The sequence below is a fragment of the Monodelphis domestica genome, chromosome X, assembly GCF_027887165.1.
Source record: "Monodelphis domestica isolate mMonDom1 chromosome X, mMonDom1.pri, whole genome shotgun sequence".
Lineage (NCBI taxonomy): Eukaryota > Metazoa > Chordata > Mammalia > Didelphimorphia > Didelphidae > Monodelphis > Monodelphis domestica.
In genome coordinates, this window is record NC_077235.1 from 69,059,245 (window position 1) to 69,082,700 (window position 23,456).

The 23,456-nt window shown below is 40.0% G+C and overlaps 1 long non-coding RNA gene across 1 annotated transcript in view; it reads right to left on the minus strand.

Moving 5' to 3' along the window:
- Nucleotides 1–1,727: 1,727 nt before the first annotated feature.
- Nucleotides 1,728–23,456, minus strand: part of LOC130456102 (uncharacterized) — a 59,016-nt gene continuing 37,287 nt past the window's right edge. Inside the window, exon 3 of the long non-coding RNA XR_008914438.1 lies at nucleotides 1,728–22,689. This is a non-coding gene — a long non-coding RNA (uncharacterized LOC130456102). The remainder of the gene's footprint in view (nucleotides 22,690–23,456) is intronic.

Here is a 23,456-nt window from a genome sequence, read left to right on the forward strand (position 1 = left end):
AGATCTATTTTTAAATTATATTGCATTGTTATGAGAAATCTTCTAAAATATTATAAAAGTGCTTCCCTATAGTCCTGACCAAACTTATTAACTTAGAGTAATTAGATGTTATTGACCCTAACTTAATATTGATCTCAAAAGCAAAAGATTGTGTTATTCTCTAACCTACCCCTTTAAGGGAATAATACTATTGTGATATTTAAATCCATTTATTTTGAATGTTCAAGCAAATCATGATAGGTTAGTGAATAATGAAAGGTTAATTGAAATGCAAAATCTATCAAGTTAGAACTCATCATAATACTTAAAGGGTTTCGATATTGTTATGTGTCTTGTTAGTGGCTTGTATCTTGGAAAAAGTGAATTTAGGTTTGAGATAATTTTCAAAATAATACCCCAATCAATTTCCTAATAGAAATCTTGTCACAATTAAATTTCAAAAATATTCTTAGTACTCTGCCATTTCAGGGCACTATCTAAAACTAAGCCTTTTTTTACAGAAACTTTATTCTGAAAACTCATGATCCCTTTGTTATCTTTTAATTGAAAAAAATAATAAGTGTACGCTTGCTATTGTCTGTGAATCCCCTTACAACTTCCTAAAAATGTTCAATTGTAAGACTGCCAGCTCCTGCTTGCAAAATTGTGAAATTCTGAGATCTTGTAGATTAAGGAACTTCTCAGTCACAGTAAAAAAATTTTGTAATTTATGATTAACATTTTACTTTTTGATTTTGCCTCCTCAAAGGTTTATGTCATAGGTTTACTATCATAGTCGTGTAAGTTCTTTCATAATTATCTCTCAAAGTGGCCTTTTAATTACCTCTAATTTCCTTTCATCAATACCATAACACTTGTGTTTCTCTCCCTAGGTGTAAGAGTTATTTGGTTGAATATCAGATTTCTGACCTTTTAGGGGGGTCATCACTATATTCAAATTTCTGTTCTGTTAAAATCTAGAAGTAAGTTTTCCTGTTAATTATTTTTGAATTTGAGGTTTCTTTTGAATTATATTGTTTCTTGCAATGTCATAAAGTCACCTGAACACTCCTGCAAAAAAGTTGTTTTATAAGCCTGACCATAGCTCCATCATGCTCCTGTTTCCTCTTATTTTGACACACACTAAAAAAACTGAAAAGAAAATGTAAATGAGTCTCATCACACAAAGAGATTGAAATGAAATGTTAATATGGTTTCTTCATATGATAGAACTCGTACCATGAATGGAAAAATGTAGTAGAGAAAAGATTAAGCACAGCTTTTTGAAGGTTTAAGAATGAATAGTAAAAAGTTAATTGAAAGGCAAAGTCTAGACTACAACATTTAAAAGGGGTTTCAAATTTCCATTTCCATCCTGGTAAGATAAAATGAGACAACCTGTGTTCTCCTCACTAATTTTTAAATTGATCTCTAATTTGAATCTCTGATTAGTAAAGTAACCAGCCTGCTGATCAGAGATTGGACTGACACCATAAATCTATAAAAAACTCACCAGAAGTTGCCTTATTTTTAAAATAAGATAATAAGTATTTACTATTTTAATTTCTCTGTGTTTCCTTAGGACTTCCTCAAATGGCTAGAGTGAATCTCTTTCTTCCTCCTTACAGACTTAAATTTTCTTAAAATTTATTTATTTATTTAAGAATATTTTCCCATTGTTACAAGATTCATATTCTTTCCCTCCCCTCCCTAACCCTAACCCTCTTCCCTCCCCCCTCCCAGAGCCAATGCACAGTTCCATTGGGTTTTACATGTGTCATTGATCATGACCTATTTCCATATTATTGATAGTTGCACTGGGATGTTCATTTAGAGTCTACATCCCCAATCATATCCCCATCGACCCATGTGATCAAGCAGTTGTTTCTCTTCTGTGTTTCCACTCCCACAGTTCTTTCTCGGGATGTGGATAGTGTTCTTTCTCAATAGTCCCTCTGAATTGTCCTGGATTGTCACATTACTGCTAGTAGAGGAACTAGGATGTCTCCCACTCTCAATGTAATACTTTTTAAATCTTTGGTTTCCTTTTAGACTATTTTGGGTCACCACTTTATTAAATTCTCTTTTATTTCACCTTTGTCCTACCCACTAACTGCATGTATACTGCTACTACTGTGCCTCAAACCTCTACTTGTAATTCCTATCTCTCTTACCTTGACTATTTCTTTTTCTTACACTTCTTAGGTTAGAATGAAGGGCACATAATATGATTTCTAGCACTTGCAAAAGAACCACAATAAAATCTATGGTGTCTGCCCACATTATCATTGATACTCAGGCTACATTTACCAATAAGCTTTAGTTGCTATTTGAGACTGAATTCTGTGGACTTATTTTGAAATATTTGTAAGGTCTTTTTTTCAAGCATGAATGTCAGATCTCTTCTGAGGTTGTGAAACCGTCCATCAGAATGAATGACCTCTGACAGCTCTTATCATTTCCTATTACAGGCAAATACCTGTGTGTGGGTAAGAGAAGGAGGTGGAGAGTGGTGCTGGGGTGGGGGTGGGGTGCTACTATTTGGGAATAAGGAGGTAAGTCTTCCTGACTCAGTTTCTCATACAAAGTCATTTAAGTCAAATCTGAGCCTGACTGCCACATTGTCATCCTGTTGCCTCTCTCTACTCTGTCTGAAATCAAACAAGAGCTCATTTGTCTTTTCCTTCTTGTATAGCAAACTCTAAGTTTTGTTAGTCTTCACTGATGCTCCATTTCACCTTCAGTAACACAGCCTTTTTCTATACTTCACTCTACTTTTAATTGCTCTTTCCTAAGAGGGCTTCCCCCCTCATTAAGATACCTATGAACTGCCTTCTAACATCTTTCATTGTCCCCTGTCTGTGTGTAAAGAACAGATTCTTCTAGTCTCTTCTCCTCACAAGGTGGAAACATGAATGATGATTTAAAAGCTGTGAACATTTAACTTGTTTATTTTCTTTTGGGTTTTCTTTCTGTGTTGACTTGAACATTTCTCTTTAATTTGAATTTTCTACTGCTTTTGTCTTGTTGACAACTCTATGCACAGTCAGTTTCTTCCCGAATTGTGATTCCTAACAGAAAGAGCCATTCCTGAGCAGCTGCACCTGTATCTCTTTGTCAAGGTTGCTCTCTGTCAAGGAAAGTGATGGTGGTGCCTCTATGGGTGACCTTTTTGAAATAGGAAGCTATTGAAATTTTAGAACTTTGAATGGAGATCCTACTTAAGTTGTTCTTTCTGGTGATGTTCTTTTCTCTGCTCTGCTCTTCTGGCCTCAACTGTAAGTCCTCTCAGAAACCTGACCTCCTTCTCTGAACCCTCAGCCAACTATTCGAGTCACACATAGGGAAACGTCCATTATTAATGTCCTCAGTTAATCCATTATGAATTCCTTATTGAAAACTGATAGTTTGAAATCTTTCCTGTCACTAGTGAGCAAACAAGGGTATTTGACTCATGTCTTCCCCCTTTACTCCCCTGCCCCCGGTAGAGGACTCTGCTCTTAGGTGCAAATTTTAAAAATTAATATTCAATACTCCAAGTATTATGTTTAATAAGAGGTATTAATATTTAACTTGAAGCAAAAGGAAAATAAAAGGCTAGAGAAACACAGAGAGTTCACCAGCCTCCCACGTGGAAGAGAACGAGGGAGGCATTACCCACAGCTTATAAAACATAACATACAGAACGCACATGAACAGAAAGGGAAAAAGGAACCTTGGGACAAGGGGAGAATTCTGGGAGATGAAGTCCAAAGGATACAAAATTTCCACTTCTACATGGGGCATTTTCCTAAGAAACCTTTGCTCCCTCCACTTGCTGCAAAGCACCCCACTGAAGGACACAAGCAGTAGGGTCTGGTGTCCAGAGCCTTTGCAGCTCTTGCAAGGCCACTTCTCACACTTCTGATGAGAGAAGTGAGGGAGTTGGTTCTATAAAGGCCGCCATTTTACTTATGATATAGACCTTTCTCTCTGTTTAACGCCTTGTGACTCCAAGGCACCCAATGAACCATTCATCATCATGGCTCATCAAAAGCCATACTTTGAGTATGAGACACTGAGCTTGGATGAGTTTCCTCTCCTGGCCATCCCTGCCACTGCAGACCACCACCAGCAACAGCCCCTTTGTTTCCTTCAGCTGAGCTCCAGCAGCCGCTGGCATCTCACAGCAGCTGCTGCCTATTCACAGGAAATCCAACATTAGGCATACTATCTATGCCTTAGAAAAGAGCTTGCTCATGTAGATTAGTATATGTGTGCATTTGTCATCATGTGCATACATCTGATACTTGAGATCCTATAAAATAAATGGAAATCTTCCAAAATGTTTAACCACAAGAGGCAAATCATTCCCCAATGTTTAGAAACCTTTTGAAATGTCAGCTCAGTGGATTGAGCCAAGCCAAGAGAGATGAGAGGTTCTGGGTTCAAATCTGGACTCGGACAGTTCCTAGCTATGTGACCCTGGGCAAATCATTTAACCCCCATTGCCCAGTCCTTACTGTTCCTATTGCCTTAGAACCAATACACAGTACTGATTCTAAGATGGAAGGTAAGAGTTTAAAAAAATAAAAATAAAGCCAGTACTGCTCCAATCTGTGCCCAGTTTTTTTTCTTTCAATACATAATAACAATCTTCATTTAGAAAAACAAAATATCTAGAATGTCAGGGGAAATGATGAAAAGAAGTGTAGCTGAAGTGATGGAAGACATTCAGACCTCAAATTATACTATAAAGCAGAAGTCATAAAAATTCTTTGATTTTGATTAAAAATAGATTGATGAAAAAGCCCAGAGAGAAGAGATTTACACACACACACACACACACACACATACACATTCACACTCTCACTCAACGATAGTGTGTTTGATAAAGTGGGAAATGTGAGTTACTGAGAGAAAACATCCCTATTGTGAATTTTGGATTTACTCCACTCTGCTTAGCCACCAGGAATGTATACACCCCCGCTTAAGGATTAAGTGTGGGGAAGGAAGGTCTATGACCCACGTATGCTAGCAACGGACAAATCAGAGACAACTGACTGACCCCCCTGGGCTGTCCAAATCCATGTTTAAGCCACCACTGGTACATGTGAGACACAGGAAGTGGAACTTAACTTGGAGGAGCTCGAGCGTGAGACCTCAGACTGTTTCCCTTAGACGGTCACGTGGTGAGTGCAAGGCTGACTCCCCTTTCCTTGGCTTTTCTGGAGGCACCAGCCTTTGGAGAGGCCCATCTCTTGGGACTCCTTTTCCCTGGGCTTTTTGGAGGCACCAGCCTCTGAGGAGGCCCCTCATCTTGGAGGCCTTGTGGCTGAAAGCCGTGCTAGATTTAATCCTCTGCTCCCCTCCCCCCCCAACTGGGACCTCTAAACTCCTGCCTGGTATCTCCCTCTTTTTCCTCTCTTTCTTTCTTCCTTAATATCTTCACTCTATTGTAAATAAACCACCATAAAATTCCATTCTGACGTGAGTATTTCATTGGAAATTAGAGTTTAAATCCCTGGCTACCAACTAAAATATATCCAGTCCAACCATAAGTTTTACCCCTAACAGCATCTGATCAAAACTGCTGGGCAAACTGGAATTCACATTTCCTGGTACTTTCTCCATGGATATATAACCTTTAAAGGATCATGCCAGTAAAAGTCAGAACAAAATAAGGGTCATACAGGAGAAGAGGAAAAGGGATTATAGTGGTGAAGGTGCCCAGATGGGTTTGAGCTGATCCAGACTTGCACAACAAAAGTCTTGATTAGACATCTTGTTTCAGGTATTTCCTGAGCTGTTGCACACTGGCTCACTCACTTGGGATACACTCTAGGGAACAATGGACTTTTCCCTGACTGGGTGGTCAGGGCAATTCGAGGTCAAAGGAAATTACAAAGAAGGAGACCCGGACACAATTGCATCTCATCATCACCAACATTGTTGTGTTCTTTGGGGCTGTAACAATCCCTACAGTCTGAGTGAACATTTCCCATGTAACCACTCTGGAGAGGAGTACTCTCTCTAGCTCTCGGTCTTTCTAAAACCCCAGCACTGTAAGTGTTTTCCATGGGATTTCTGGAAATCTTCTTTCAAGTGGAATTGTAACCGTTTCCAGACAGACAATTGGTCTATCATAGGGTTTCTCAATCTTTCTCAACAGTTTGAGGAATAAGAGTTGCTGAAATCATCTGAACTCTCAGAGATACAGGTGCCATGAGATCCTTTTCAGATCATAATGCAATAAAAATTATATTTAATAAGAGTCTCTGGAAACACATTAAAATTAACTGGAGTCTAAATAGCTTAATCATAAAGAATAAGTGGCTTAGAAAAAGTTAGAGTAATATGGAAAGATGTTTTACATTATTACACATATAAAATCTATATCAGATTGTTTGCCATTTCAGGAATGAAGAAGGAAAGGGAGAAAGAAATTTAATGGATTTCTAATAGACAAAGAGGTAATAAAACGATCTCTTTTTGCAAATGATATTGATATGGCGGTACAGACTTCCCTAGACACCCCAAACTCCAGAAGTGTTCTAAGTCCAAGGGGACATGAAAAATTCCCTTCTAGGAGCATCCTCCCCCACCACCACCACCTTTTGGGCTTTCCCCTAGGTCTCAATGAAATAACCTCATTCCTGATTCACCCCATCTCCCTTTCCCTTATCCTGTAACCCCTGCTGTGAAAGGGGCATAAAATCCCCAAACCCCATCTCCTCTGTGAGGCAGTGCTCTACCTGCACACTGTCTCCCGGCCATTTCAACATGACTTCTAAATTAATAATTTTCTCTTTTTATTTCTAAGCTAAGTTTTGGAGTCCTGCATTCATGCAAAGGATAACCTGTCACAAACCTTGGGTTTTTAGCATAAAGCTCTCCCGCAACATGGTACATGGTACATGTGGAAAATCCTAAAGACACAATTAAAAAGTTAGTTGAGGCAGGTAGCTGGGTGGCTCAGTGGATTGAAAGCCAGGCCTAGAGATGGGAGGTCCTAGGTTCAAATGTGGCCTCAGATACTTCATAGCTGTATATCCCTGGGAGATTTAAATAATTGGAAAAATATGAATTCAAGTAGGCAGAGCCAAACAACCCTACCTAAACCACTTTACTTGTTCATTTACCCAATTAAATTACCAAAAACTTATTTTAGTAAGATCAGAAAAAAATGAGAAAATTCATTTGAAAGAACAAATATCATGAATATTAAAGTTATTAATGAAAAACATATAAAGGAGGGAAGTCTAGCAGTATCATATTTTAAACTATCATAAAGCAGTAATCATCAGAACCATCTGGAACTGGCTAAGAAACAGAAATCGGTGGAACAGAACAGACATGCAGGAAATAGCAACCTTGTGTATGACAAATAAAAAGATCTAAGCTTTGTGGATAAGAATTCACTTTTTGGTAAAAATTGTCAAAAAACTGGAAAACAGTCTGGTCGAAACTAGGTATAGCGCAAAAGTGTACATTTACCAGGATATGGACCAAATGCATACATGACCTACACATAAAGGGAGATATCATAAGCAAATTAGATCAGATCAGATTTATGGATAGAAGAATTTACAAATAAACAAGCTATAAAGATCAATATGAGATGTAAAATAAATTTGGATTACTTTAAAATAAAAAGGCTTACCATAAATAAAATTAAGACATCCAATTAGAAGGAAAGCAGAAAACTGAGGGGAATGTTATAGTTTCTTGGATAGAGGTCTCATATCCCAAATATATAGAGAAACTTGTCAAATTTATAAGAATTAGTTATTCCCCAATTGTGAATTTTAAGATTTACTCCACTCTGCCTAGTCTAACAAACAGGAATGTCTACACCCCTATTTAAGGATTAAGTATTTAGGAGGATGGCCTATGACAGATGTGCTAGCAAATGACAAATCAGAAACAACTGACAGACTCCTGGGCTGTCTTAAGTCGAGCTTAAGCTACCATTGTTACACGTGAGACACAGGAAGTGATGTAAAAAATGGTCTATATATTTCGCGTCACTTCCTCTCTCCCAGGCTCTTTTCTTGGAGAGGTGGCTATGGCTCTAGTTGGGCAGAGGAGGCGTCTTGGCATGGCTGCAGCTATTGTCTGGGTTTGGTGGTAAGCGTCCTTGATACAGTCCTGGGAGAAGCTCAGTAGCAGGGTAAAGGTGAGGCATCTGAGCTCTCTCGGAGTTTAGGCTGATTCCATTTTCCTTTACCTTTCCAAAAACATTATCCTCTTAGGAAGCAGAGCTAGTTTTAGTCTTCTGAGGAGGCCTCATGCCTGAGCTCTCTGAATACCCCTTGGCTTAGGCTAGGCCAGAGAAATCTTATACCCTTTCCCCTCTCTCTTCTTCTTAATTCCTTCTCTCTATATTAATTAAACCACCATAAAATTCCCAAACTGACTTGAGTATTTTTATTGGGATTTGAATTAATCCCTGGCAACCATAAGGATAATATATTAGTCAAAAACCCCTAAACTTACCCCTTACACGATTAATAAATGGTCAAAGGATATGAACAGTTTTTAGAACAAGAAATAGAATCTATATATTATATAGTCATATAAAAATGCTCTAAATTATTCCTAATTAGAGAAATGCACATCCAAACAATGCTGAGATATCACATCTCACCTATCAGATTAGCTAAAATGATAAAAAGGCATAATGACAAATGTTACACACTGTTTGTGTTAAGTGTGAATTGACCCAGTCATTTTGGAGAGCAATCTGAAATTACGTCCAAAGAGTTATAAAATTATGTATGCCCTTTGACGCAGCAATCCCACCTTTAAGTCTGTTTTCCACGGTGATCAGGAAAAGAAAAAAAAACCTATATGTACATAACAACTCTCATTGTGGCAAAGAACTGGAGATTGAGGGGATACTCATCAGTTGGGGAATAGCTAAACAAGTTCTGGGATATGATTGTAATAGAATACTAAGTATATGTAATAAGAAATGATAGGCTGGTTAATTTTTTAAAACATGGAGTAGCTAGGTGGCTCAATGGATAGAGCATCAGGCCGAGAGATTGGAGGTTGTTGACTGGGAAAAAACACAGAACTATTAAATAGTCAAAATCACTCTTTAATCAAGGGAAAGGGGTTCAATGTAATAGAAGGCCTCCACCCAGAGCTGCGCACCACACAGGACTGCACAGAGTCCAGGGATTGAACTCTGACTGCTCTGGTCACTGACCCCTGAGAGTGCCACCATACTAGATGACAACTCCCAGGAACAAAAGAATTTGGGGAACCTCTAGACCACTTGGGGAGTCCAGGGGCAGGGAAAGATAAATGACCTCACTGTAGCTACAAAGGAAATGGGAGGGTTCAAACTACACCAACAGGATAGAACCAAGCCTGGGAAAGGAATCATGGCTAGAGGCTGGGATATGAGGTAAGGGGCTGCCTACCATGGATACTAAAGGATGCTTCCTGCCCAGGTGTGAATCTTCTTGGGAAAGGGTCTGATACAATTGGGGAGACTACCTAAAACAAAGAGGGTCCTTAGCATCTGCTTAGTCCCACCCAACTAGGATTGTCATTCTCCTGAGGGTCTCCCACTCAGTCTTAAACTGCCAGCCTGGGATTCCCTTCAGGGGAGATTCTCAGGGGAACAGGGAACAAGGACAAGTTTTGGGGTCTCCAACCTACAAGCTAGTCCTGAAACCTGGGGTTCACCAGATCTCACTAGGCCACAAGTTTGGGGTTCCTAGATTCCATGTTGACAATATTATAGGTTCAAATCTGCCCTTACACACTTCCTAGCTGTGTAACCCAGGGCAAGTCACTTAGTAGAAGCAGTCTCAGGACTGCAAACCTCACTTCCGGCTACAAAATAATCCATCACTTTTAATTAACTAGTTTTTGCTGACTGAGTCCCCTCCTTGCTCTTCCCTCTCCTCTTCCCAATAAATCACCTACAATTAGCTGACTCTTGCTAACCTATCATGCATATCCCCCAAGCCCCTCCTTTCTGGCAAGTCTTGGTATGTCCTTGGCATGCCTGCCTGTTCAATCTTGGCTACCTCACAAGATATTAGCAACAGACACCAGCTGGCTTCAGTCAAGGGCTCCCAAGACCTGTTTGTTTTACCCCTCCCCTGGTCCCTCATCCATAGCCTCTGCACATAGAGAAAACCTATAGAAACTCTGTTTTTCTTGCTTAGATTTTGGAAACTATTTCACCTAAGTCCATGCTCTCTTCCAGAATTCTGAGATCAGTGTGTTTTCCTTAGCCATTCTGCTATAACAACTTAACCCGAATTGCCTGGCCCCTACTGCTCTTTTGCCTTGGAATAACACTCAGTATCTATTTTAAGAGAGAAGATAGGGTTTGCTTGTTTTTTAATAAATTTTAAAAATCAGGGTAGCTAGGTAACCCAAGTGCATAGAGCACCATAGAGCCCTGAGGACCTGGATTCAAATCTGGCTTCAGGCACTGCCTAGCTGTGTAACCCTGGGTAAATCATATAATCCCAACTGCCTAGCCCTTGCCATTCTTCTATCTCAGAATCGATATTGTGGAAAATGAATATAGAGTTGTGGTACTGAATTTTGAAATGGTTTCCCCTCTTGGCCCTCCCTGAGGCTATGAAAATGGGTTGGTCCTTCTCTCTTTTGTCTACATCTTTTGGTCTTTGTTGAGGATAAGGGGTTAAGGACACCTAGAGGCTGGGTAAAGACTGGCTCTTTATCTATAAACAAGAATTCTCTTAGAGAGCATCTTAGGTAATGAAGTCAGTTAGCTCTGGCCACCAAGTGGGAAAGCATGATGGTCCAGCCAAGGGGCAAGGAGAAAAGGATACCTTGGCATCTTCTTGAGACCTTAAGGAGGAAACTGAACAGGCAGAACTTCAGGGATTTACCCTTGAAGACACCAGGTGGTGGTGTTCTCCCTCTGGACCACTGCTCCTCCCAAAGAACTTAATATGGAAATTGGTTATGGGGTTATATAACCCCACACATTTGGGCAGAGAAGCATTAACTGTTTTGATAAAGCCACTTTTCATAGGCAAAGGCATCTCTAAAACCATCCGATAGATCTTTGGATCCTGTGCCCTCTGGGCCCAAACCAACAGCACTGGAGCTCTTAAGCCCATCCAAAGGAGAGGGGAATCACCAGGTGAGGATTGGCAGATAGATTGCACCCACCTACCACCTTGCAAAAGGTACAAGATTAGTCTTTGTTGACACTTTTACAGGTTGGCCTGAAGCATTCCCTTCAAGATCAGAGAAAGCACAAGATGTCACAAAGGCCTTACTTAATGAAATTATTCCCAGATCTGGCCTTCCAAAAATGTTCCAAAGAGATGGTCTTGACTTTATTTCACAAATCACACAGATGGTTTCCAAGGCATTGGGCATCACTTATCATTTACACTCAGCCTGGCATCCCCAATCTTCGGGAAAAACAGAATGTATGAATCAGACCCTAAAAAGAGCCCTCACCAAACTATGTGAGGAGGCAAAGATTGACTGGGTCCAAGCTCTCCCAATTGCCCTGACCAGAATCAGGATGGCTCCTCAGGCTGCCTTGGGGCTGAGCCCATTTGAACTGTTATATGGGAGACCTTTTCTAATCTCTAATGTCCTTTTAGATACAGAAATCCACAGCCTTGTTAGGATTTCTAAGCATTTCAGTCTGATCCACCAGGTTCTGAGAGAATACCCTAATCATATCCTTCCCAAATCCTCAAGAGGGGATAAGGAGGAATCCCTCCACCCAGTCAGAACAGGAGATTTGGTATACCTGAAAAAGTGGACTGGATCAAACCAGCTAACACCTCGATGGGAAGGGCCCCATAGAGTCATTTTATCCACCCCCACAGCTGTAAAATGAGAGGGGCAGGACTCATGTCTCTTGTATTAAACCCTTTATCCCTCCAGAAACAGGTGGTGAAGGGGGAACAGAAGCCACTTATTCCTGTGAGCCAGTGGAAGATCTCAAATTCCTTTTCTGAAAACAACAACAACAACAACAACAACAACAACCTAAGGACACTCTAGAGTAAGTAGTTCCCTTCCCCCTTCCTCCTTGTTATTGTAAATCTTTCTTGCTTTAGCCATGACTATCCCTTTTCTTACATTTTCTGTCTTTTCCTGTTTTTTAATCATGCATGCCCAGCCAGCTGGGCAGATAATTCTGATTCAGCTTAGGGAAACAGTAACCAAAGCAGATTCCCCTGACTGTTGGGTGTGTAGGAAGCACCCCTGAAGCAGAGAGAACCCCAGGCCTCTAGCCTGTGGCCTCAGTGCCTCTGACCCTGAACACTTTTAAATTGACCCAACAAATTTTCTCTTAGCCATTTTTGCCTTAGACAAAAGAGAGAGGTATAGGGCCCAGCTGAAAGAAATGCAATTTTTGAGCCATGACTAAAAAAATAAGAGGGAAAGAAGGGATTTGAATAGGTATTCTGATTTAAAGATAATTTTTAAGCTTTTCCTTAGTAATCCTAAGTTTTGTGTTTGCAGACAAAATGTTATGGGTTTTAGTTCTTGAAAAAGTAAAAGGACCTGATTTTTGGAATTTTTAAGGTAAGTTTCTAGGGTGCAACCATTACAATAGATAAGTTTTTGTTTTCTTAAAAAGACTAGAGAATCCTGATGGTTATTTTTTATAGTAAGTTACCTTTAATTTTTCCCTTTCCTTTTTAAGTAGAGAAGATTGGCCTGAATTAGCACCCATTTTTTAACATCCTTTTCCCTTGGTAAATAATCACTGGTGACATGGGCACTGTACCCCCAAAACCCAAGCAAACTATTATCAGGGAAAACTCTCTTGCTCCCTTACATCCTCGTGACTCTGAGCCTAAAAACACCCAATGACCCCTCTAGGGTCCTGAGATGACTATCTTCCCTTGATCGTCCTCTAGATTTAAGATGGACAGAAAGATGCACCTCCAGGCTACAACTAGATCCTATCAGACATCTGTTTGTTCCCTAAAAACTAGGGAATCTTTATGTCCCCAGGCCTGAGGATGATCACCCCATCTCGCTAGATGCCTGGGTGACTAGCACTCTCTGTTGTGGAAAGTATAAAATCCCCAGAACTGACGTCGTCTGGGGGAACAGCCTTTCCATTCATGCTGTCCTCCCAAGGAACTGTTCCCCATCTTGCTGTTCCACCTAGCTATCCTCCTGGCCATTCTCAACATTACCTCCTAAATTAATAAATTTCTCTTTTTTTTAAGCTAAGTTTTGGAGTCTTGCCTTCTTGCAAAAGGTATCCTTCCCGAACCCCAGGGGTACACATCTGCACCCCCATAACAATTGGCACATGACCATGTCAACCTGGAATCTAGGAACCCCAAACTTGTGGCCTAATGGGATCTGGTGAACATCCGGTTTCAGGACTAGCTTGTAGGTTAGAGACCCCAAAGTTTGTGCTTGTTCCTTGTCACCCTGAAGGGAATCCCAGGCTGGCAGTTTCAGACTGAGTGGAAGACCCTCAGGGGAATGACAATCCTAGTTGGGTGGGACTAAGCAGATGCTAAGGACCCTCTTTGTCTTAGTTAATCTCCCCTATTGTATCAGAGACCCTTTCCCAAGCAGGGACCACCCATTTAGTATCCCCTGTAAGCAGCCCCTTCCCTCACATACCAGCCTCTAGCTATGATTCCTTTCCTAGGCTTGGTTGTATCCTGTCAATGTAGTTTTAACACTCCCATTTTCTTTGTAGCTATAATTTTGTCAGTCATCTTTCCCTGCCCCTGGTCTCCCCAAATGGTCTACAGGTTCCCCAAATTCTTTTGTTGCCAGGAGTCATCATCTAGTGCGGTGGCCCTCCCAGAGGTCAGTGATGAGAATGGCCAGAGTTCAATCCTGGGACTGTGCAGTCATGTGTGGCATGTAGCTCTGCATCAAGGCCTACTATTACATTGAACCCCCTTTGCCCTTGATTAAAGAGTGATTTTGACTATTTAATAGTTCTGTGTTTTTTCCCAGTCAACATTTTATGGATAAAAATTATTGTTAAACTACTCCTGATTTGGCAGAGTTCTCGTCTTAATTAAATCAGTTTGGGGTACACATTTCAACTTCCTGAGTATCTATTCATTGGCTTAACAATCCACTTCAGATGGGGACTAAGCCCAAGCTGAGTGACTGGCAGAGTAGGCAGTGTGTCAGTCTGGAAAGCTGAAGGTCCTGAGTTGATCCTCTAAAGGACGGTGTGACATACTGGGAGGCTTAGAAGAGTCACTATATTGCCAATGAATAGATAGATACTCAGGAAATTGAAAAGTGCACTCAAAACTAATTTAGTAAGACTAGAGCTCAGTTAAATCAGGAGATCCTGTGATATTGCCACAACAAGAGGATTATTTTCACAATAATTTTTATTGACAGCATTGGCTGACTCGATTGCAAAATTATTTCTTTCATACAAAGTGACAGTTAACAGGAGTAAAAAGTCTAAGCTAGTAAAGCATGATTACAGTTGTGGAGTAGTTAAAGGTGAATGAAAACAGCTTTTAAAATCCCTAGCATCTCAACCGCCCCAAAGGGGTGTGTGTGCGAGAGGTTTAAAATTAAGGAAAGCCAGAAGCATTTTTTATCTTGAGAATTTGGGGAGTTAATTTTAATTTGGAGACTTTTAAAATTGTTTTGAAATTGTCATGCAGTTTTTGAATATGATTTTGGGATTTGGGGAATAGAATATTCAATTAGAATTTGACTTGGTATCAGATGATATTTTAATTTTTGGCCACAGAACAGGGGAAAGGGCCACTTTTCAGATTTACGAGCCCCGATTAACCTGTGATGTGGATTTTAGTTTTTGCTTTTATATTTCTATAGTTTGTAGGGTTGCTTTTTATATGGTTAGTATGGTAGAGGAAGGCAATCTTTCTGATTAAGCCTGTAGCTAAGATAATTTTATAATTGGTGTAGAATAGACATGAATAGAATTGGTTAGCAGCGTGGATAATCTTTATAGTGAGTAAGTATATTGGGAGTTGATCGAGTCCTGTTAGAGAATGTGTTTATGGATTTCTGTTGTTTTCTCTTGCAGCAATAAAGCTGGCTGTACAAAAGGAGAACTCCACAGGAAAGAGGAGGCCAAAGGCATTACATACATCAAGCCCCATCAGATTTGAGAGAACTAAAGACATTGGGGAAATGGGGTCATGTTTTTAAAATTCTGCCAAAGGCAGACAGACTGCCTGCCTTTCTGGCTCAAATGTCAATGCATGGATATTTGGGGAGGCCCCCAAATGCCAGCTGCCCATAAGTGTACCCCAAGATTTCCCACCATTAGTGACAGAGTCAACCCTATATAGTATCACCCATTTGTCTGTTTGGTCAGTGGTGTTTCGGCATCAAACAAAACGGGGGGGGGGGTCAACATGGAATCTAGAGACCCCAAACTTGTAGCCTAGTAATATCTGATGAACCCCAAGTTTTAGGACCAGCTTGTAAGTTGGAGACCCCAAAGCTTGTCCTTGTCATCTGGCATGGTGGCCCTCCCAGGGATAATGTCCCCAGAGTCCAGGGTGTAAACCCTGTAAAAGTTGTGGTGCCAGACTCTGAGTAAAGGGCCAAATACTGAACATATCCCTATCCTGATTAAACAGTGGTTTTTCTGAATACTTCGGTAGTTCTGTGTTATTTCCAAGTTAACATACTTGATACCTATTTCCACATTATTCATTTTTACCACAGAGCAATCTTTTAAAGCCGAAACCCCAAATCATATACTCATAAAAACAAGTCATGTCATAAGTTTTGCTTTTGCCTTTCTGCTCCCACAGTTCTTTCTCTGGATGTGGATAGCGTTCTTTCCCATAAGTCCCTCCAGACTGACCTGGATCACTGCATTGCTGCTAGTGGTAAAGTCCACTACATTGGAAGCTTATTCTTATGTCTCTCTTGGGCTTTATTTATTTATTTATTTATTTATTTATTTATTCATTCATTCATTCATTCATTCATTCATTCATTTATTTATTTGTTTGATTGTTTTTGCTGTGCTCACATTATTTAGCATCTGTTTGGACTATTTAGGGAATCCACTGGCTAATTAGATTTCTTTGAGTGATATATTTTTAAAACTAATTTTTAAAATTAAATATATATAGCCTCCAGAGAATTTCATTTGTTACAATTGTCAACATGAAATTCGGATGCCTCAGTTTACCCCTTAAGAAACCCCAGTGCCAGGCACACTTGTTTTGCTTTGAACTAAAGACCTAAACTGTTTGGGGACCTTAGTGGGTGGGTTTTGTGGACATAGTATAAATGTTAAGTGCCTTTTATTTGATTTAGAAGCTTCCATTATTATTTTAAAGTTCTCTCTGAAGTCAGGTTATAGCTAAACTCTTGTCTGAGGCTGGCTACTAATACTCTTTTTTTTATCATTTGCTTTTGTCCCTGCATGTTTGCTGTACCTAATGCCTCAAAGGGTATAAAGGGACCACCCCACCCCCCGTTCTGACCCTCTTAGGGGGAGTCAGCACTTAGCACAGTGGTTTCTCTCAGGGCGGAGCTGGCATTGAAGCTGGCATTCAGCAGGGTGCCTTCTCCCAGGGATATGGTTCCCAGAGTCCGCAGGGTGCAAGCTCTGTTTGGTGGCCAAAATATTGAACCCATCCCTATTCCTGATTAAAGAGTGGTTTTTCTGACTACTTTGATAGTTCTGTTCTTTACAAGTTAACAGAATATTAAGACAGAATGTAAAGGCTAAAAACAATGGAAAGACCTACATGTAATTTAGAAGAGCAGAACCAAGACTATATTATATGCTGCAACAAAAATATTTTTTTTGGAGAAACATGCATGACATAGTTATAGAGATGTGTATATACACAAATAGTACCATTTGTTTTTACACAGATACGTATTTTTTTGTTAAACACGTGAGGCAAGGAGGGGAAGAGACCTTGGAACTTTAACTAAACTTTAAAAAATAAATTTTTAAAAAAGAGGATCACATTAGCTATGAGACTCAGAAGGGAAATCATTTAACTTTTTTTATAAGCTTTTGATTTATATCAATGAAATCGTTTTCATACCAAGGCTTCCATATACCGATGAAATCAAAGACTGGAACCAAAATATATACACGAGAATATACAGTTTTATATACTTATGTATAGATTTTGTTTGGTTGCGTGTTTTATTTCTGTATTTATAATATACATATGTAAAAACCTTGACTGGAAAAAAGAGATTTTGAATTGTCTTAATGTTCCGATCAAAGAAAGAGACTATCCATCATTTTTCAAGAGATTATCAAGGAAAACTGCTTTGAGATCCACAAACCAGACAGTCAAATAGAAATTTTAAAAATTCACCAATCACTCCTAAAAAGAAATCTCAAAATGAAGACCAGGAGTATTATAGACAAATTCCACAGTTCCCAGGTCAAAGAGGAAATATATTAAGCAACAAGAAACCATTCAAATACTATGAAGCTAAATTTTGGATCACAAAACATCTAGCAATTACCACACCAAAGCAGCAGAAGCCTCGCAATATAATATTCTGCAAGGTAGATGAAAAAGGATTACAACAAAGAATAAGCTACTCAGCAAAACTGAGTAGAATTCTTCAAGAAAAATGATAAGTGTTAGAAGAGATGTGAGAAAATTGGGACAGTAATATATTGTTGGTGGAACTGTGAACTGACTGAACCATTCTGGAGAACAATTCAGAAACACAATCAAAGGGCTATAGAAGTATAAATATCCTTTGACCCAGCAATCCCAATTATAGGTTTTTATCCCAAAAAGACAAAAGAAAGAGTAAGAGGACATTTATACGAGAATATTTATAGCAACTCTTGGAATGTCCATCAACTAGGGAATGAATAAATAAGTTGTGTTATACGATTATAGTGTAACTATTGTGCCATAAGAAATGATGAACAGAACTACTTCAGAAAAACCAGGAAAGACTTCTATGAACTGATACAAAATGAAGTGAGCAGAACCAGGAGGACATTGTACACAGAAATAGTAATATTGTAGGATGAATTATAAATTACTTAACTTATCAGCAATGCAAGGATCCAAGACACCTCCAAAGGACTCATGAAGGAGTCCAGGTAGACACTAATCTTGATAATATTTTAGGGGTTCTCAAAAAGATATTTTTAATGATCGGTTTCTATAATCTTGAGTTAAATTAAACCTCAACCATGTCAAGTTCCTAACTCATCCCTGAGCCTGAAGTCAGGCTGCATATCTCAGTCTCTCCTTTTGCCAATAACAATGAATTAACCTATGTATCAAACAAGCTTAGATGCCTTAGGTCACATGTACTCTTGATTTGGAGCATTAGCTACACCTATTGTCTTAGGATCCGGCAGAGTGCAGCTTGTGATGAATACCTAAATTGTCATCAGACCACCCTTGTTCCTTCCCCCCTTCCTTTTTGTAACCCTAATAAAAATGAGTATGCCCAAACACCAGGAAGCTCTTGACAGCCAAAGCTCTTCAACACCAGAGCTCTATTCCACTCAGAGCCTACTGGCTGTAAGGCCTACTTTTTGGCTACTATTCCCTTGTCTCTGAGTCTTTCTTCATTGTGTTCCTCTATCTTCAGAGGAGCACTGCAAGCTGGAGCCCAGGCTGTTGAATCCTTAAGCTCTGAGTCTTTCTTCCTTGATGGTTTCCCCTCTCCTTTTCTCTCATCACCCATACTCCCTCAGTCTTCAACTTCCCTTCTGAGAGTTCACCCATGAAGATATTAATTTGTGGCTGCTGGCAGTCACATTTTGGTGCCCCACGATCTTCAAGCACCAGTTGGACTATATGGATCAAGGTTGGAGACTCAACAGAAGACCTGCACGCTGTGCAGTATGAGTTAAAGTCTGGATTATGGGTCAAAAACTGTCTTCCCACGCCTGTTATATGAGGCTGTTAAAGTCTCTAGTACTTAGTCAAAGAATCAAGATTTCAGAAGGTAAGCTCCAAGCGTTACTTAAGGTTACATTAGAATGTTATCCTGAATTTCCACCAAAAGGGGTCCTTACTTCCCAGGAATGGGATCAAGTAGGTCAGAAAATGAAACCAAGTCAGGAAAAGGTACAAAAATTATCCCAGGCAATTTGGAACAGGTGGAAAATTGTATGAATGGCATTAGCAGAAGAGCCAATCCAGAATTCCATGGATCAACCTGCCCCCTTATTAGAATTTTCCAACTCATCCAGCCCACCATTTAGTCCTACACCCAACCCTTCTTTCTCCACTACCTAGGCTTCCCCCAGCTGTGCTTGTGAACATTGCAGCTACGGCTCCACCGGCGCCTTCCCCTAACGTACTTCACCCAACTCCTCCTAGCTTTCCTAGTCCCTCCATGGCTATTCCCTGAGATGCTGCTGCTGAAGCTGCCTTTACTCCTCCTCCCCCAGCCCCTGCTGCTCAGCTTCACTCTCTCCTTCCAGCACCTTTTACTCTTCTCTATCAACACCAAATCCTGTCCCAGCTGTGGCTATGGCTTCCCGGCCACAGCCATCCATACTTTCCCCTACTCAGGTACCTGCTACGCCGGTTCCTTCCACACCTCCACTCCACTCTGATATTCACTCCTCTAATATTCAGCCTCACCCTCCTCGCCAGCCTCCACCACCCAAAGCACCCAAGTAGTCACAGTCAGACAGGTGATAGAGAGAGTACCACCAGAGGACAGAGCCAAATTCCTAGCATTTCCTGGAAAGCTAAGAAGAGATAATCATCAGAACCCAAATGAACAACTGGCAGAGCACAGAAATTTCAAATTCAAGACCCTTAAAGCTCTCAGAGATGGCGTAGTACAGAATGAGAATACAGCTCCCTTCCCCATGGCACTGATCAGAAACAGCAGTCAGCACTTTCTTATACCAGATGACTGCCATGTTTTAGCAGTCTATGCTTAATGGGGGCGACTATTTAAATTGGAAATTAAAATGTCAAGATTTATGTAAAGAACACGCTAGAGTGAACAGACAGGCTGGATTTCTTATGGTCAGTTGGTAGGAGAAGGAGAATTTGGAATCCTTGAAAGGCAAATATTATATAAAGAGCAGATTTATAATCAAGTTGCCTTAGCAGCAAAAAGGGTGTGGCAATCTTTGCCAGAAAAAGAAAAAGGGGCCAATTCATATACAGATATTAGGCAAAGGCCCCCAGAAAAGGTCGCTGATTTCGTAGACAGACTGTCCACAGCCATGCCATATTGCTCATGAAGGAGCCACAGACATTCTCTTAAAAGAGCTTGCCTATAGAAATTCTCATTTGGACTCCAAAAAGGCACTGGCTCCCATTAAGGCAGCAGGTTCAGTATCAGACTTCATCAGGGCTTGCCAGCTTATAGGCACACTGGAACATGAAAATATCCTAGCAGCATACTTTAAACGACCTACTGGTCCCTGTTTCACCTGCAAACAATCAGCCCATTTCTGAAGGTCTTGCCCCAAGCCACAAAAAAAACCCCTTTCGGTCCATACCCAAAGTGTCATAGAGGAAATCTATGGCCATCACCGCAGATACAGAGCACTCCCTAACTAGAACATAACTGATCCAAGTCAGATTCCAAAAAACTAATTTCCAGGCAGGCCTCAAGCCCCAGGAGAACACAAGGCAGAAAAAGGCCACTCCTAGAAAATTGGAAATGGCCATGACTCCTTTCCCAACTCAAAATGAGAACAAGGTTTCTACAGGGGCAAATTTAGATCCAGTGATTACAGTTCAAATGGGAATGTGCACCATCCCTGCCTGCTAACCTTGACTTCTCGATTTCTCAGGAGTTTACAGGATTATTGTAAGGTAAAAACAATTTGCTTGCATAAGGATTAGAATTTTTTCCTCAGGTTATTGACTACCGGATGGAAGGGACAGTAAATATCTTAGCTAAAGCTATCTCCCCATTCACTATCACAAAAGGAATGGAATTAACGACTTTGCTTTTACTGCCTAATACTCCCCTAATTACAGAAGGCAGTAAGTAAACAGAGCATTTTAATGCACATACTTCAAATTTATTTTGGACACAAAGAATTACAAAAGACATTAATCTTGTCTCTTTATGTAGAGAATCAAATTATGACAGGCATTTTGGATTCTGGCACAGACATATCTGTAATCTCTATAAAAAATTGGCCGGAATCTTGGGAAACTATTTCACCTCAGCATCAATTAATTGAAATTGAGGTGCCCAAGGGAAGCCAACAACTTCCAGAGAATTAGCATGGTCTGATGATGAAAGGCACAAGGGGATATTTCAGCCTAATAGCTTAGATATTCCACAATCTCTTTGGGGAAGAGATGTTTTAGCTGAAATGAATTTGACACTAACCACATCCAATTTGACACAAATAAAATTTTTAGGGTCCATAATGGACTCCACAACCAAATTTGCAGATCCAATAACTTGGAATGATTCCAAGCCAGTGTGGGTCAATCAGGTGGCCTATATCTAGAGAGAAACTCCATCATTTGAATAAATTAATACAAGAACAGGTAGATTTGGGACATATCAAATAGTCCAATAGTGCATGGAACACACCTGTCTTCCTCATCCCTAAAAAGTTAGGAAAATGGAGATAGGTTCATGACTTAAGAGAGGTAAATGAACCCCAAAGAGATAATAAGGAAAAAGACTTGTACAAGAATATTCATAGCCTCACAGTTTGTGGTGGCATAAAACTGGAAAATGAGGAGATGCCCGTCAATTGGGGAATGGCTGAACAAATTGTGGTATCTGTTGGTGATGGAATCCTATTGTGCTGAAAGGAATGATGAACTGGAGGAATTCCATGGAGACTGGAACAACCTCCAGGAAGTGATGCAGAGCGAGAGGAGCAGAACCAGGAAAACAATGTACACAGAGACTGATACACTGTGGTACAATCCAATGTAATGGACTTCTCCCTTAGTGGCAATGCAGTGATCCTGAAGAACTTGGAGGATTCTATGAGAAAAACCACTATCCACATTCAGAGGAAAAACTGTGGAAGTAGAAACACAGAAGAAAAACAACTGCTTGTTTACATGGGTCGGTGGGGCTATGACTGGGAAAGTGGACTCTAAAAGATCACCCTAGTGCAAATACTAATAATAAGGAAATGGGTCTTGATTGATGGCACATGTTAAATCCAGTGGAATTGTGCATCATATATGGAAGGGGTGGGGGAGGGGAGGGAAGGAACATGAGTCTTGTAACCATGGAAAATTATTCTAAATCATCTCATTAAATACAATTTTAAAAAATAAAATAAAATTTTAAAATCTTAAAAAAAAGGTAAATGAACAAATGCTTAACATGGGGACAAGACAACCAGGCATCTCCTGTCCTAGCCCAATTCCCATAGATCAGAATCTCATAGTTATTGATTTTTCAAAGATTGTTTCTTCCACATTCCTCTATCCCCAAAAGACTGTCATAGATTCACTTTTTCGGTTCCATCCATAAATTTTTAAACACCTTTTATTTATTTATTTTTTAAAGAACTCTTACCTTTCATCTTAGAATCCATACTGTGTATTGGTTCTAAGGCAGAAGAGTGGTAAGGGCTAGGCAATGGAGGTCAAATGACTTGTCCAGGGTCACACAGCTAGGAAGTATCTGAGGTCAGATTTAAATCCAAGACCTCCCATCTCTAGGCCTGACTCTCAATCCACTGAGTCATCCAGTTGCCCCCTAAAACACCTTTCAAAAGGCATGAGTAGCAAGTCCTACCTCAAGGACTGTGAAACAGCACCACATTGTGTCAAGTTTGTTGCTCAATCCCTAAAAAATATAAGAGAAAAATATAAAAAAGAATACATATGCCAATATTTAGATGATACAATACTAGCAGTGCCATCTACGTGCATAGTTCAAGATATGTTGGCAGACACAAAAGCCACCTTAACAGAAACAAAACTGGTAATCTCTCCCGAGAAAATTCCAATTAATCCTCCTTATAAACATCAAGGCATAATTGTATACGAAAAGGTAATTAGACCATAAAAATAGAGATTCATAGGGATTGCTTAAAAACTCTGAATGATTTCCCAAACTTAATGGGTGATATAAATTGGCTTAAACCTTTTCTAAAAATAACAACAGGGCAATTGGAAAACTTATTTGCCATTCTGAGGGGAAACCCTTTCATTTCATCACCCAGAGAACTTTAACCTGAGGCTGAGACTGAATTCAAAGAAGTGGAAGTAGCTTTGTCAACAGCCAGATTGTTTAGAATGAACCCTTCTCTCCCTTTAATAGCCTCAGTCATAAGCATCAAGTACACACCCACTTGTACCTTACATCAAGGAGACCTTATCATTGAGTGGCTGCATTTAGCTAATCACCAAACTAAATCCCTCACTAGTTATTTAGAACTGATGCTGTTAGTAATTTCCCAGATCATGAAAAAGTCTCAACGTCTAATGGACTGTGATTGGGAGAACATTCATCTCCCCATCACACTAGGGCAAGCTCAATGTTACTTGCACGGTGTCTCTATTGGCCAAGGTACTCTGTAAAAATTCCTAGTACCAAAGTCTTGCAAATTA